This window comes from Anser anser (genome assembly GCF_964211835.1).
Source record: "Anser anser genome assembly, chromosome: 1".
Lineage (NCBI taxonomy): Eukaryota > Metazoa > Chordata > Aves > Anseriformes > Anatidae > Anser > Anser anser.
Window position 1 is genome coordinate 377,456 of NC_139720.1, and position 14,547 is coordinate 392,002.

Genomic DNA, 14,547 nt, shown 5'->3' on the forward strand with positions numbered 1-14,547 from the left:
CAAGGCATGGACCCCGTTGCTGATATAGGGGGATAACTGCTAGCCATCTCGGACAGCAAAGACCTCCCTGAGGATAACTGCTTCTGGAGAGTGGTGGTTGACAAGGGTCCCTTTGGTGAGGACTGGGGTTCAGGCTTTGCTTCCCCAAGTCCTTTGTTAGAGAGGCAAGACTGACTGCAGCCATGTCTGGTGTAAAACAACATCTGCTCGAAGGGGCTAACAAGAAATTCTAATACTGTGAGGTCAGAGCAGGAGTTTGAAGAGCAGGTGCCAGGTCTGGGCTATGGTTGTGTTTACTGATGACCAGGAAATGGGTGTGAGCAGTGAAGAACCAGTCTGCAGATGACAGTTGTTTACATTAACTCCATACCAGAAACAGCTTTGAGGCGATTTAAAGAAATTGGGGAAAAAGAAACATGTTGGTGAATAAAAAATAATGAAAATAAATGCAAAATACCTACTAGAAGGAAAAAAAAATCAACCACTCAATTACCTGGTAGGATTCCTAATTAACAGTTTAACTTGGGAAAAGTTGCAGGTTGTTTTCTAAGGAGTGCATTGGAAACCTCTGCTCAACGTGCAGCTTCAGTACAAAATGCAGTGATATTAGATCACCTAAAGAGTGTGATGGATGATAAAGTGGAAAATGGTCTAACACCATGGTTAAAATCTATGATGACACCTTTGAGTGCTACGCACCAGTGTGGGCACTGCTAGTGAGTGAGAATAGAGTGAGTTGAAGGGTCTCAGAGATGTAGCAAAAATCATCAGGAATGAAAAAAAACTCTGCTTTGAAGAGAGATTTAGAAGAGCAGGATTGTTACCTTAGAAACGAGATGAATAGGAGGAAATATGTTAAAAATATTGGAAATACTGAACGATTTTTAAAAGGGAAATAGGGAACTTCTGCTTTTTTCATGGCACAAGGAAAAAGGAGTGTGCAATGAAATTAATGGCAAGCAAACTGAAAACCAGTACAAGACTGCTCTTTTTCCACCCTGCAGTTAGCTCTGGAATTCACTGCCTTGGGAACTTGCTAAAGCCAGAAGCACAGTATGTTTATAAAAGCATTAGGAGGCTGGTGTGGGTAAAATAATGCTATGGGATTTTATAATCAATAAGCTTTTGGAACTATTCTCAAAATTACCTGGAGCCCCGATGGCAACAAGGAGGAGGGGGCAACATGGTGAAGGCTCAGGCCTCCCCCAGCCAGGCCGGTTCATGGCAAGGGGCGCAGGAAGGCAGCCACCTCTCCAGTCCTGCTGCCAGCACTGTTGGAGCAAGCATCTGCCCCATCTTCTGTTTCCTGCTTGTGCAAATTTATACAGGATTGCTGTAATTGACTTAATTTTTCCTAGCCACATGCATTTTATAAAATGCATATAAAACCACATTTTATTCATTTTTTTGGATGTTTGTATCATTTTTTAGGTATAGGAGTATTGTGAGATTCATAGCACTGAGCTTGGGGCAAATGAAGCTCACACATGCAACCTATGTGCTCAACACCTTGTACATGCTGGTCATGTCAGAGCTGTCAGGATCGTACAGAGGTGGTCTTGGTAACGTGAGAAACGCAAGATGTTAAGTCAAAGGGGCAGAGAAGAAATGGGTGTTGAGTCAGGCAACGGGATCCGAGCCCGACAGCCACTCTCACGCGTTGCTTTGTGTTCCCTCTGTTGGACAGGGCTCAGCTGCCCCAGGCTGTGAGCAGGGCAGGGTGAAAGGGACATTCCCGTGCAGGGCTGGTGGTGCCTGCGGCAGGGCAGCAGCGGTGGGGGCGAGCAGCCGAGGAACCGCGGGGGCTGCACAGAGCGTGGCCGGCGTGGTTCCAGCATGGCACCACCCTCATCCCAGCTGCGAATGCCAGGCCACGGTGCCAGCAGTGCCGTGTGCCCCTTCCTGCGGTTGTCCCCACATCACCACCACCCCCGTGAGATGGCTGGGGAGGCTGGGTGGGTGCTGATCTCCAAATTGTATTACCTGATATTAAGTTATATAGAAATTTGCACGCACCACTGCTGTTCAGTATGAAGCTATGTGCTAACTAGTGCTTAGAGCAGCTAACTAATAGCTGTATTTTGTTTGACCCAGTATTTCTTTCACTTGTTTGGCCTTACCGCTCTCCCAGTCAGTTCCTAGTGCGTTTGTTTGACAGCTTTTATTTACTCCGGGACTAGGGAACAGCAGTGCGGGGATCCCTAGCTCATCTGAATACTCAGTTCCAAGTGATGTTTTCTTTTCCAACAAGAAAGCCTTTTCTTTGTAGTAAGTGACAAGACATCCATAAACACATGCAGTCCTCATGCATCTTCCTTGAAAAATCTTGCAGAAAAATTGATTTTGGGTCAGATTTTTATCAGAGTAAATACTAAGAAAATTCAATGCCTTCAATGTGTGCCCTGAAATTCTTTATTCTGAGGGAGAAGACTGCCAGCAAAACTCTGATTGTTTTGCAAATATATTCAGGATGGCAAAGATAATTTAGATGAAGCCTGGTTTAGCTTTAGTGTTTCATATTTTCCAGGAGTGATGCACGCAAGCACCTTGAGTGCCCGTGGGCTGGCCAGCAGTGCTGGCATTCAGCTGTGCTGGAAGCAGCAGCAGTTGTTGACCCGTGTTGCTCTTGAGGCTTCGGCCATGCCCATGACTTTGGTGGCTGAGTTCTCCGATGGTCCATGGGTCTCCTCACGTGGAGGCCTGCAGGAGGCTGAGGCCCTGGTCAGCTGGGGAGGCTGAGCAAGAGCACACCTCTGGCCCTGGAGGACAGGTGCGTGTACGTGTGTGGGGCAGACCTGAGTGATGCCAGAGGTTAATCCACCTCGGTGTGGCTTGGGACAGACTTGCTTGGCATGTCTCAAATGCCTTTTGGTGGTTGGCTACCCTTGAGCTAGCAGCCTGCTGCTGGGAGCAAGCTGGGGGGGTCAGGGGGGGCGGTGCAGAGGAAGTTGCTGATGCAGTTTTCTCTGACCCCAAAAGTCCTGGTGCAGGTCCCCAGGGGGAACAGAGAGAACTAACAAGAAGGGTCTAACACACAAACCTGTGTGACAAATCCAGCCTGGTCACAGGAAGCCCCAGAGACAGATGTGCCATGGGCTTTCCTCTTCCCTGTGTCCATCTGTCCTCACCACTAGGGAGGTTTCTCACGCCGGATACTTCTCCTGGCTCGTCATGCCATGCTGAATCTCGGTATGGGGAACACCTTGCTTGCGTCCCCCTTGCAGCAACTTTGTGCACACTGAAGACTGCTTGCTGTGTTTTCCTCAGTGTCACCTCTCCTTTCGGCTGTTGACCCCCGTTGCCTTGCCTTTCCCTGTGGCTTTCCCTCTGGCTTTGCCATTGCTCCTCTGCAGCCTGCTGTCAGCCCAATTCCTTGCTGACAGTGCGGTGCCCAGAGCAGGTGCAGGACAGCAGAGGAGTGCAGCAGCAGAATCACATTGCATGTTTTTCAGGCTGTGGTTTTGATAGCTCGTAATACTGCGTTTTATGAAATGGTGTGATGTATGACTCACATTCAGCGTGTGATAGCCTCCACTTTTTTTTCCTCCTTCAAAACCCACTACATATCAAGTGTTTCCCTATCTGAATCCTTTTGCATCTGATGGCTCCTGCATAGATTTAGTACCTTCAGTTTATCAGGATCCATATAAATCCTAGCCTTGTTCTTTGCTGGACTTTGGAATATTTGGCAGGCCCTTTGCACTACCTGTAGATTTGTTAAGGATCTTCTCCAATCCATCATTCCTTTTTCTAAAGGTGACCCCAACCTAGGGTAGCCCCTTCGTAACCCCTTGGAACCTCCCCCCACCTGGACCATTGGCAAAGCACCAGGGCAAGTTCTCAGTCTGATCTCAGCCATGTTTCCCAGGGCAGCTGTGGAACAGGGGGGAGAAGCCAAAGGAAAGCATCTGACTGTGTCTTGGTTGCCAGCACCTCTCACGGTCTGTCCTTGACAAATCCCTTCTTACTGTTACTGCATCACTTCCTCCTAGACAAGTAAAAATATTTTGGCTTGTTTTGTTGTTTTTGTTTTTTTTTTCATTTTTTTTCCATGAACTGAAGTTACAGCATTTTAGCTCTTATTTTTTCTGCTTTTTGGCAATTTGCTATTTTCCATGCTTTTGGGACATGTTCTATATAATGTGAGCCTTCAAAGATGAGCTTAAGTGTTCTTAGATTGCTTCAATCTGTTCTTAAACTTCCTAGTAGATGTATAGTCAGGCTTATCCACATATTCTTAATTAATTTCTGCTTTTGGTTTCCAGGTGAGATCTTACCTCTCTGCCTCTGAAAAGATACACATCATTTCACGGTTGATCTTTGTATTAAAGACTGATTTAAAGACTAACAAATATTAAGTACATTGGTCTTTTTAGTTTCATCCATTTGAAGTTTACCATCTGCAGTTACCCGAGAGAGCACCAACAATTACCAGCAATTCCTGGGATCTTTTTTTTCGCTGTCAGTGTATTTACAGAACGATTTCTTGTTTTTCTTGCTTCTCTCCATAGGGACATTTCTTTCCATGCTTGTGTCTTCTGGATTTCTGTTCTTCTGTGTGTGTGATAGCAATCACTCCTGTTTCTCTCCTTTCCTACCTCTCTCCTTCTTTCCATGAACACTTACCATTTTGTGATCATTCCTACGAATGTTACCTCTGCCTTCATCTTTTCAGCCACTTGGAATCAAAGTGCTTAACAAGCCACTTTATCTTTTTTTCTGCACGTTCTCTATACAAATAAATTGTCACGAATATAGTCCAAGAGCTTTCTGGACAGTCAGTGTCCTGCTCCTTAATTGGGAGATCTCCAGATAAATGCCATCTCTTATTATCCCTGGGTCCCCTAATCTAGCATCAGAGGGGCATAGCAAAAGACACCATACAGGATCAGAATGGATATTTGCCAAGCCCCGTGTCTTGGCTGATGGCTGCCCATGGCATATGTTTAGAGAGCAGGACACGTGCTGAGAAAAGCGGGGATTGTCCTACATGTTCTTTGAAATACCTTCTGATTTGGTCCTGTCTGTGAGCATCTCTGAAAAAGGAAATGTGAATTGCTAATGTGTGACTGGCTGCTGTGTGGACAGAGAGTTCCGCGCAGAGTGCTGTTCAGAGAGACTCTCCATGCAGACTGCAGTGAGCTCACTACTCTTCAGCTGCAAGTAAATAGAGAGAGCATCCTTTCCTAGCACCTCCCCTGAAGATTCTTGGAGCTTTGCCACATTGAACAAATATCCTTCTGAAATTGCTAAAACTGCAGTTATTGCATCAACCACAACCTGGGGATTTTATTTCTAATATTCTTGACCTCTCCTTGGGTGGTTTAATAAAATAAATGCCTTGTCCCTATTTCTCTCTCTCTCTTTTTTTTTTTTGTATTATTACTTTTAACAGTTTGAACTGATTTTTCTATTCCCAAGCCTTTTTTTTTTCTCAGCAATGTGAGTGAGATCTTTGCCCTAACTGCTAAGTCACTGGTTTATTTGTTTATTTATTTATTAAATGCCTTAGACAATTTGTTTTACCTTCCTGACTTCTGAAAGGGTTAGAGCCATTTGATTTGTTCTACCTGCATCAGGGATTTGAGAAGAAATTGCCACAATCTGTTTCATTCTCTCTTCTGTGTCTTGGTTTTCAGCTTGTCAGCATCTGCTAATTTGAGTCCCTCTGCTTCTCAGCTGTAGCATGTCTCCCTATTGCAGCAAAAATAATTCCCTGGGGGTGCTAGGGAACATGAAGGTCTGTGGTGCAAAGGCCACTTCTCTGGATTCTCCTAGGGTCTCCAGGCTGCTTCAAGTGCTTCTGCGCTGTTTGCAGCACAGCTGAGCACCAAGCAGTACAGCAATACTGGTGCTGTGCCTGACACTCCTGGTATGATGTTTTATTTTGAGGTGGAACAGTGAAGAACTGTTAGGGGATCAATTGTGAAACAAAGTTAGGGGATCTCTTGCTCATAGTATGGCACTGTAGTCTAAGGCAAGTCCTTGTTCTGGAGCAGTGGACCAGTAAGGAATTAGATGGACAGTGCTTCTTGAAGAAACATGCAATGAGAAGGACTGTGAGTCCCCAGCTGTCTGACTGAACGCCTTGTGCAGGAAATATGGGGTGCTTGCAGAGGAGTTACAGACCTGCAGAATAATTAAAATCGGAAGGAACGTCTGGAGGACGTCTGAAGGAACATCTGGTCAAACCCTCCCATTTAAGGAGAAAAGAAAACTCAAAAAACTTGCTGGTAAAACAGTGGGAAGGGCCTAATCTGATCCCCTGGGAATGCTCCTGCCCCTTGCCAGGGGCTCCTGGCTGTGCAGCTGAGATGGGGCTCTGGGTGCAGGAAGCCTGGTCGGGGCCAGCCCCAAGGCTGGGAACCAAGGTCAGGATGCCATCACTGGTCCTGAGCCGTGCCGTGGGGTGCTGGTGCCTGGTGTGCCCAGGGACCTGCCTGGCACTCCCAGCATCACTGTCTGCCAGCCTGGCATTTTCCCCCCACAGGACATGCCCTGTCCAAGAGGCTGGTGCCTGCCCTTGCCCCAAGCTCCCGTCTCACCAGTCCTTGGGGGCAGCTGCGGCAGGACCCCCCTGCAGACCTTGTATGCACACCGGTGCCAGTTCCTCCCCCACCCGCCTGTGGCAGAATCGTAGGATCATAGAATAGTTTGGGTTGGAAGGGACCTTAAAGATCAACTAAATTCCAACCCCACTGGCATGGGGACCCCTCTCATCAGCCCCAGCTGCCCAAAGCCCCGTCCAGCCTGGCCTTGAACACTTCCAGGGATGGGGCATGTCCTTCTTGTGCTGGGGGTCCCAGAGTTGAACTCGGTGCTCCAGGTGGTGTCTCAGCAGAGCAGAGTAGAGGGGGGAAAATCCTTTCCCTGGCCCTGCTGGCTCTGCTGCTTTTGGTGCAGAACTGCCGCCGGGGAGAAAAACAGTGCAATGGCAGCTTTTCTTCTCAGGACAGAGTCTCTCCTTAAACGTGCAAGTAACTGCTTGCACCATGAGACGTTTCTGAGACATGCTGCTCCCCTCAATGTCTGCCAAACTGCATCTGAAGTAACTAGGACAGACACCTTTTAAGTTTTGATAAACTAAAAGAAAATCTGAGCAATATTCAAGTAAGATTACCTCCATGCCAGGCTTGTTTGTCTCTGTAATAGCTTTTTCTGTTTGCGTTGAAGTTCCCATAAGGATATATGCTGTCAATTTGGTACACCAGTGAATCTTCAGGAATATTTATTTTAGTTGGGCAAAATTAAAATGGGACTAGATGCGAGGAGCTGAGCTGCTCTGCAGAGTGCTTTCCTCTGATGGGGTGCAAGCGCCTACACTGCCTCCAGGACTAGAGGGCCAGAGGCCACCCCCATGGCAATTGCCCTGGCTGTCATCCAGGGCCTTCTTACAAAACTCTGCAGCAGTGCAAAGAGAGTGAGTGATGCATGCAGCCCTTACAATAAAGAAGACTCGCTATCTGAATAAATAGCAAAGCATTTTGATAGGCTTTCCTGCTTTCTGTTGGTTAAAACATTACATTTTATATCTGAAAACTGTGCTGCAAGATTTCCGAAGTGGTGCAGGATTTACAGGACCCTCATGTCGAGCTCTTCTGCTCCAGGTGGGCTGGAGCACCTGGCAGTGGAGGAGGGCCTTGGCGTGATGGTACTGCAAGGAGAAACAATGGGGAGTGTAAAATCTGACACAGCACTTAGACGTGGCAGTGAGGTCTGGACTGTTTGACACAGTCACAGTGTTTGCAAAGGTTTTGCAGCTTAAGGAGCTGAAGTCTGAATGGCTGGAGTAATCCAGGTGAGCGGTGGTGGGGACAAGGCGCTGAAGCCTGGGGGTGCCAGTGTAGAAGTACTGCTGAAGCCCAGTGGTGGGGTGGCTCTTCAGCAGGGGAAGGGCCTGGCGGTGCAAGCCAAACGCTCTGGTGCCCCAGTCTGGGAGTGCTGGGGGCCAGCTTATGCTCTGTTGGTGACCACCACCACCGCCCCCCGGGACCCCTGCCTCCAGAGCACATCCGAGGAGAGGATGCACGTTGCCCTTGTGCTGCCTGTACACCGAGTTACAGAAATAGCCACACTTCAGAAAATGTGGAATAGTGAATGACAACAGTTTTACCAGGCTCAGCATCTTGAGGAAGGCGAGAAACTGAAAACACTTGCCATGCCAAATTCTGAAGGGGAATTTCAAAAAGATGACAGAAGTTCACCAAAAAGGCCTGAAAAATCAGAAGCAGTAGTATCCTTAAGGGCAATACAGGAGGTGCTGGAGCAATCCAGCTGGAGCTGCACAAGGCAGGACCTTTGGGAGAGGAGCTCATCAATATGGGAATCTGGCTGCCTGCAGTAGGGCTAGGAAACTCTCTGAGAGGAAAGGGACGACTGGAAATGGGAATCTGCGTCTAGGGAAGACAGCATGACCTGCCAGGAGCAAGGAGAAGCTGTCTTCCCAAAGGAGACTTTTGTGTAGACTCTGTTTTTCACCTATGGTGAGGGTCCTGGTGCACAAGACAGGATGGAAAGCATCTCAAAGGAAAATTCCTTTACTGACCTCTCAACCCTAAATTGCCAGAAAAATAAAGATTTGGGAAGAGAAACTGTGTCATCCTGAGCAGCAAGAGTACTGTGATGGGAAATGTCAACAGCAGGTGGTGGCTACGTGAGTGGAGAGTGGCTTAAACTGACGGAGATTTGAGTTTCACCAGTCCAAAACATTGAAACGCGACACTATAAATAATACAGTGATGTACAAATAATGCATTAGAGTGTGTGTCCCCTCCTCAGCTTTTTGATCTTGTTGATAGTGCAGGGCTGTGAGCAGCAGGATGGGTGCAGGAGATGAAGAGCAAAGGCCAAACTGGAGATGGGCATGGGAAATGCATCAAGAGGGTGAAGCCAAGTGGACTGCTGACTGGAGCCAGTGATCAAGGGTTGTTAGAGCTTTCATTAGGTTTCCTCTTGTACGAGGTTAATATGGAAACTAGGCACTTATGGTATGACGCAGAGCAACTTTGTTCTAAGAGGTTCATCTGGATTGCTACAGCCATTCAGACCTAAGAGAAAAGGAATTATCTGCATTAAAAATGAGCCATGACACAGTAGTGATGTAGCAAAAAAATCACACTGCTGTTAAAGTCAGGCTGGCAGCCTTTCAATGAGGTATGGCAGCCCATCCTTGGACCTGCGATGGAGGCTTTTCCTGGCACTGATCTCGTCCCGACCCAGCTGTGGGCATGCTGGGTGACAGAGCTACTTCCTCGCAGGGACAGCAGGGAGATGCCGCTGCGAGCAAGTCACTCCTGGCTTCTTCCCGGTTCCTCACTCAGGACAGCCCGAGATGCGTGGGCCCCTGCAAACCGTCCATAGCTGGTCTTTGTGCCTCCCGTGCGCTGATTCTCTGCATTGCTGATCCCCAGCTTGGTTATTTTATACTGGAGGAAACTGTAAGACTTCAAAGTTTGATGGAGGGTGTAGATAAATACAGGCAAATACATACTGCAAGGAAGAAATTCAGACAGCCTCTACATTTTACTGGATTTTAAATTAACTGCAGTCCCACAGGCTTCCTTGTCAGTGCTGCCATGAAAAATTGCTGCTTTTTTTGGTGAGGAATCACTCATTAAAATACAGAACAAAACATCAGAATTTATAAAATGAGGTAGAAAATAATGCCAATAATAAGACAACACTGTTCCGTCACTCGGTGGGGCATTGCTGTCCGGCTGCAGTGCGCAGTACTCGTAGCCCTGACCCAAGGAGGGGCACCAGCAGAGCGGGGGGAGGCAGCAGAGCTGCTGCTGCAGGGCTGTGAGTGGGCAGCCACAGGCACCGGGCAGCCGCGGGGCCACAGCGTTTGCCCAGTGAGGGCGATGCCGCAGAACGGGGGAAGCAACATTTAAAGCTACCAGAGATTTTTCCTTTGCATCTAGTTAAGCCATGCAGCTCCCTCAGCTTCCTTTCTCACAGTCACTTCATTGTAGTTACTGCTTGTTGCGATTTGCACCTTGTGATTTACACTTGTCGTTTGACCGTCAGCTGATGGGTGAGGAGGACGTTTTCTTGGGGCTGGCTTAGCGCCACGGGCAGGGTCTGAGTGGAGGCACCCACACCTCTCCCACAGGCAGGCGCCTCCCATGGATGTCCTGGCTGCACCAGAGAGCCACTAACGTCCTTCCCGGCGCCCCACTCTGCCATTCCCTGCGACGTTGCTCTCCCAGCTGAGCTTTTCAGTCCACGGAATATTTCTGTTCAGGGCTGTCTTTCTTTCCTCTTTTAATTTTTTAAGGAGTGTCTGCCTTCAGCTGCAAGGTGTCAGTGTAAGAGCTCCTCAGTCCCGACTTGCCAGTTGTGTGTTCTGCTAACGGACTCGCTAAGATTATTTTCAATACCGACTTCATTCCTCTAGCGGAAGGCTGGCGGTGTGAAGGCACCCACCCTGCAGACACAGCCCCACTGCCCTCCTCATGCCTGTGGCATGCTGCAGGTCTGGCCATGCCTCTGGGCCCACGCAGGTTTGGGGAGGGGATGTCCTCGCAAGACCCGGGACCAGTTTCAGCATCGATGTGCTTTTCTGGCAGAATGAGAGCAACCGTGTGGCCGTATGGCTCAGACCAGCAGGCCAGGAGCAAAGGCAGTGGCCTGAATGTGAATGAGCTCTGCGACGCTCTGCAGGCACGAGCAGCCCGCCCATCCTCGCCAGGGACCTGGAGAGCAGACAGAAATGTAAAGCGGTTTGAGCAGGTGGCCGGTGCTGTCCCAAGTGAAGGTTTACTAAGAAAGAAGCTGCTGTTGCAGTAGACAGTCAGATAATTCGGTTTTCTCCTCTGATGCAGTGCCTTGGTGCATGCTGGGCTAGTTCCAGTGATGTATTTTCTGGATAGCAATGTGTCATGTCTCTCAGCTCACAGCTATCTACATGTTCTCTGTGCATCCAGCTGCTTTTCCCAAATATGATAGTACAATAATGTTTTACAGCATCATCAAGATGTGATCTCTGAGCGCTTCCCACTGGGGGAGTAAGTTAATACTCTTGACTTCAGCCCTTGAATTTCAGGACATGGCAGAATCGCTGTGTTTTGCTCCCATCTCGGAGACCCTTGCAGTCCCAGCTGCAGGTGATGTCCCTTTACCCTGCTGCGATAACTTTCTCTCCCTCATTTTCAGCCTCTTGCTGCCTGTCTCTGTGCATTTACCTCCTGCATTGCCTGCCGTCCGTAGCACCGGCTCTGTGCCAGCCCAGCACCGTGCTTTTTGGTGCTGCACCTGCGGCCGCTGCCCAGTGTGCTTCTGTTAGCGCAGGGCAGCAGCCTGGATGTCGCTGCAGCCAACTTGAGAGGCTTTGCCCGCTATGCAGATTCTGCCAGAAACTAACAGTCTGTTTGGCAATGTAGGGGACAGGATAGTAAGTAGAAGAGAAGATATCCCCGTGCCTTTATCAATCAGCGGCACAGTCTTGTCTGAACATTGTGAGTGCTGTCGGGCAGCCTGCTTTGAACAGAGCTGTGCAGGGTGAAGGCAGAGACAAATGCAGCAAATAAGGATTGGCTGGAGGTGCTCTCTTTGTATGCAGAGATGTTGGAAAGAATGGGATTGTTACTGCAGAGGCAGGATTAAATAAGGAGGATGTGATTTAACATCATGGTTGGTTTGGAGGAGCCATAAAATATATAGTCTGTTTTGAGCAGGGTCCCATTTGTAATCGTGCCCTCCCCACGGTGATTCACTAGCATTTCTCACAGCACCACTGTTCCTTTAACTAACAGGTACGCGTGTATTTATAGATGATAGACGAGCAGGCAGGTGGAGCAGAGGCCGGTCAATACTGAACATGGTGCCAAAGGGGGATGCGTTCTTCAGCAGGGAGCACTCCCTGCTTCGCAGACACTGCAGAGCCTGGTGCCCAAGGTGTAAGGATGCTGTGCAGGATGTCAGCAGGTGATTTCAGTTTTGCGAGTCCAGAGTATTTAAAACTTACACTGGCTGCAGGGCTGACTCATATCAAACAGAAGCAGAGACCAAACAGTGGAATGACAAACTGCAAAGGAAGTAATTATTGCACATAAAGTAATGAATCTGTGGAACTCCTTGCCACAGGCATGGCTTGGGCCCAGCACCCAGGAAGATGCAGAGGAGTGAGGCTTCTGGCTGATGCAGGAGCAGCGCTGCTGCAGGAGTTGCAGCAGAGGGATCACTGCTCATAGACCCATAGAAAGGCTTGGGTTGGAAGGGACCTCAAAGATCACCTAGTTCCAACCCCCTCCGCCAAACACAGGGATGCCACCCACTAGATCAGGCTGCCCAGGGCCCCATCCAACCTGGTCTTGAACACCTCCAGGGATGGGGCATCCACAGCGTCTCTGGGCAACCCGTTCCCGTGCCTCATGTCAGGTGTTGTGGAAATTTCTAAAATGGACTAATGCCCATGTGGGTGCAGGTTATTCCTGTCTTGCTACTATTGTCTTTTATACCTTCTGCCTTACAAATTAGCCCTGCCTCCTACTGGTGGTGGAAATTGTGCAGGCTGGACTTTGGCTCCAAATCAAAATTGCCAATTCTAGGGTTCTACCATTGCTTTGCCATGAGCTCTCTCAGTTACACAGGTGTGACAGAGGTTTTCCAGCCCTCCTCACCCCTCTGTCTGCGGTCACGCTGATGTGGGGCCACGTGGGAGTGCTGCCGCTCCTGGGGAAGCACATGCTCTGTCAAGACAGCCTTTCAGCAGGCTCAGGGCTGAGCCCTCCTCAAGCTCTGTGCAGCAGCATGAGACATCCAGCCCTGCTGCCTGCCAGCAAATGCTGCTCTGCTCTTGTGCAAGCACAGCCAGCTGCGGGGTGGTGACTTATGCTCCAGCAGGCAAAGATGGGTCCAGCATGCTGGACCAAACTGGCATGTACCAAAGTTGACAAAGTGTCTGCACGCACACCATTCCTACTTTGCTTCATCTGCTATTGCAGGAGCGGTGCTCACCTTCAGCACAACTGCCCATGTCACCAAAGTCTCAGACTTTGGCAGTTTTTTTTTTTTCCAGAAAACGGATGCAGGTGCGGGGGATTTCAGAGTGCAGAAGGGACTGTAATCATCCAGGCACCAGATACCATGGGTGCAAGCAGCCTGCATCCTGCACATCATGCACATGAGCACAAGACCAGAAGAGGAGGGAGCAGCACTCATGGCACCCCATTCAGTGGGTATTTTGGACTCAAGACAGCTTTTGATTTTACCTGAAGATGGCCAGCTTTGAAATGTATGTTAAATCTGAAAGGCTGGTTCCTAATCCCAGTTTTCACATGTTTCTGCCAAGCAAGTGTCCTAATGCAAGGCCAGAATGGTTAAACACCTCCTTCTCTGTGGGCTCATTTGAGCATCATTATTCTTGTCTGCCTGCCTAGAGAGGCTCCAGTTTGGCAGGGACAGTGTGGGCTCTTGGACAACGTGCTGCTTGTGAGGGTCATTCGGCTGTTCCTCCTGGATGCAAGCCTGCAGCACACGTGGCCACCACCCTCTGCCCCAGCCAGGGCCGGGCATAGGTGCTGGCATCCCTGTGCCTGTTCTTCCGAGGTGTCTGCATGGGAAATGCAGCCAGGTGGGCTCTCAGGAGGGAGCCACCACACACTGGACGCAGGTTCAGAGGTGCCCCAGTTATGAGGCTGGACTTTAACCCAAAATATCTGATATTTTAAGTCTTTTATGTCTTGGTTTAATGTTTAAGTAGCTCATAACCAGTATGCAGAAGTCTCACTGTAAGACTGCCAAAGGCATTCACGACCCCCAGACTTTTCTGGTGTAAGCCATTTGGAGTGACCCTGGGCTGAAGCAATCAATGTATTATCATTGCCATTTCAATGATGCAGTATTTATTACACATTTTTTATAGGGCTCCCTAGCTATGGTATCTGCACCCCAAATAAGACCACACTTTATGGCTTGCATGAAAATGCTGTTATTGCCTGGAATTCAGCATCGCTGACAATGGATAGCAATCTCAGCTGTTGTAAAATGGTTTTGTTTCCTGTTTATGGAGCTATTACTTTATGGTGGGTAGAAAGCTCACCAGTGGCATTTACTGAGCTAGACTGCTTGTAGTAAAAATGTTTTTAGCTGTTTTTAATCTTTTGGTTGAAATATCTTCTAATCTGAAATTTCTCAGGTTTTTCATTGCTTCTGGTTCAGTTTCAGTTAAAACGGACCAGAATTTTTGAAATGAGAAAAGGTGAAGGAAAAGTGGTTGCAATATATTCTTTGAGTAGACATGATGCTTGTAAAAAAATAGTGATAGAAAGCTAATATTTTACATGGGTGTTAGCAGTGAAGCAAAAAGGTGACAGTTAGTACTTCAAAATGAATTCTGATTTTGCATGCTACTAGGGATTAGAAAAATCAGGTTTTGTATTTGTGTATTTCTTTTTTATAAATGACAGTCTACTAAATCAGAGTACCATAAACACTGCCATGGTGTAGGGCATAGCTCTACAGAGAGATTTACCTTGGCTTCAGTTCCCCTTTACTTCAGACACTTACTGATCGTTGCTCCAACAAAACTGCATGGAAGCCTAA

At 48.3% G+C, this 14,547-nt stretch overlaps 1 protein-coding gene across 11 annotated transcripts in view; it reads left to right on the top strand.

Annotated features, from left to right (window-relative positions):
- The window catches only part of SHANK3 (SH3 and multiple ankyrin repeat domains 3), a 389,687-nt gene that overhangs the window by 141,509 nt on the left and 233,631 nt on the right, over positions 1–14,547 (top strand). The window lies entirely within an intron of this gene.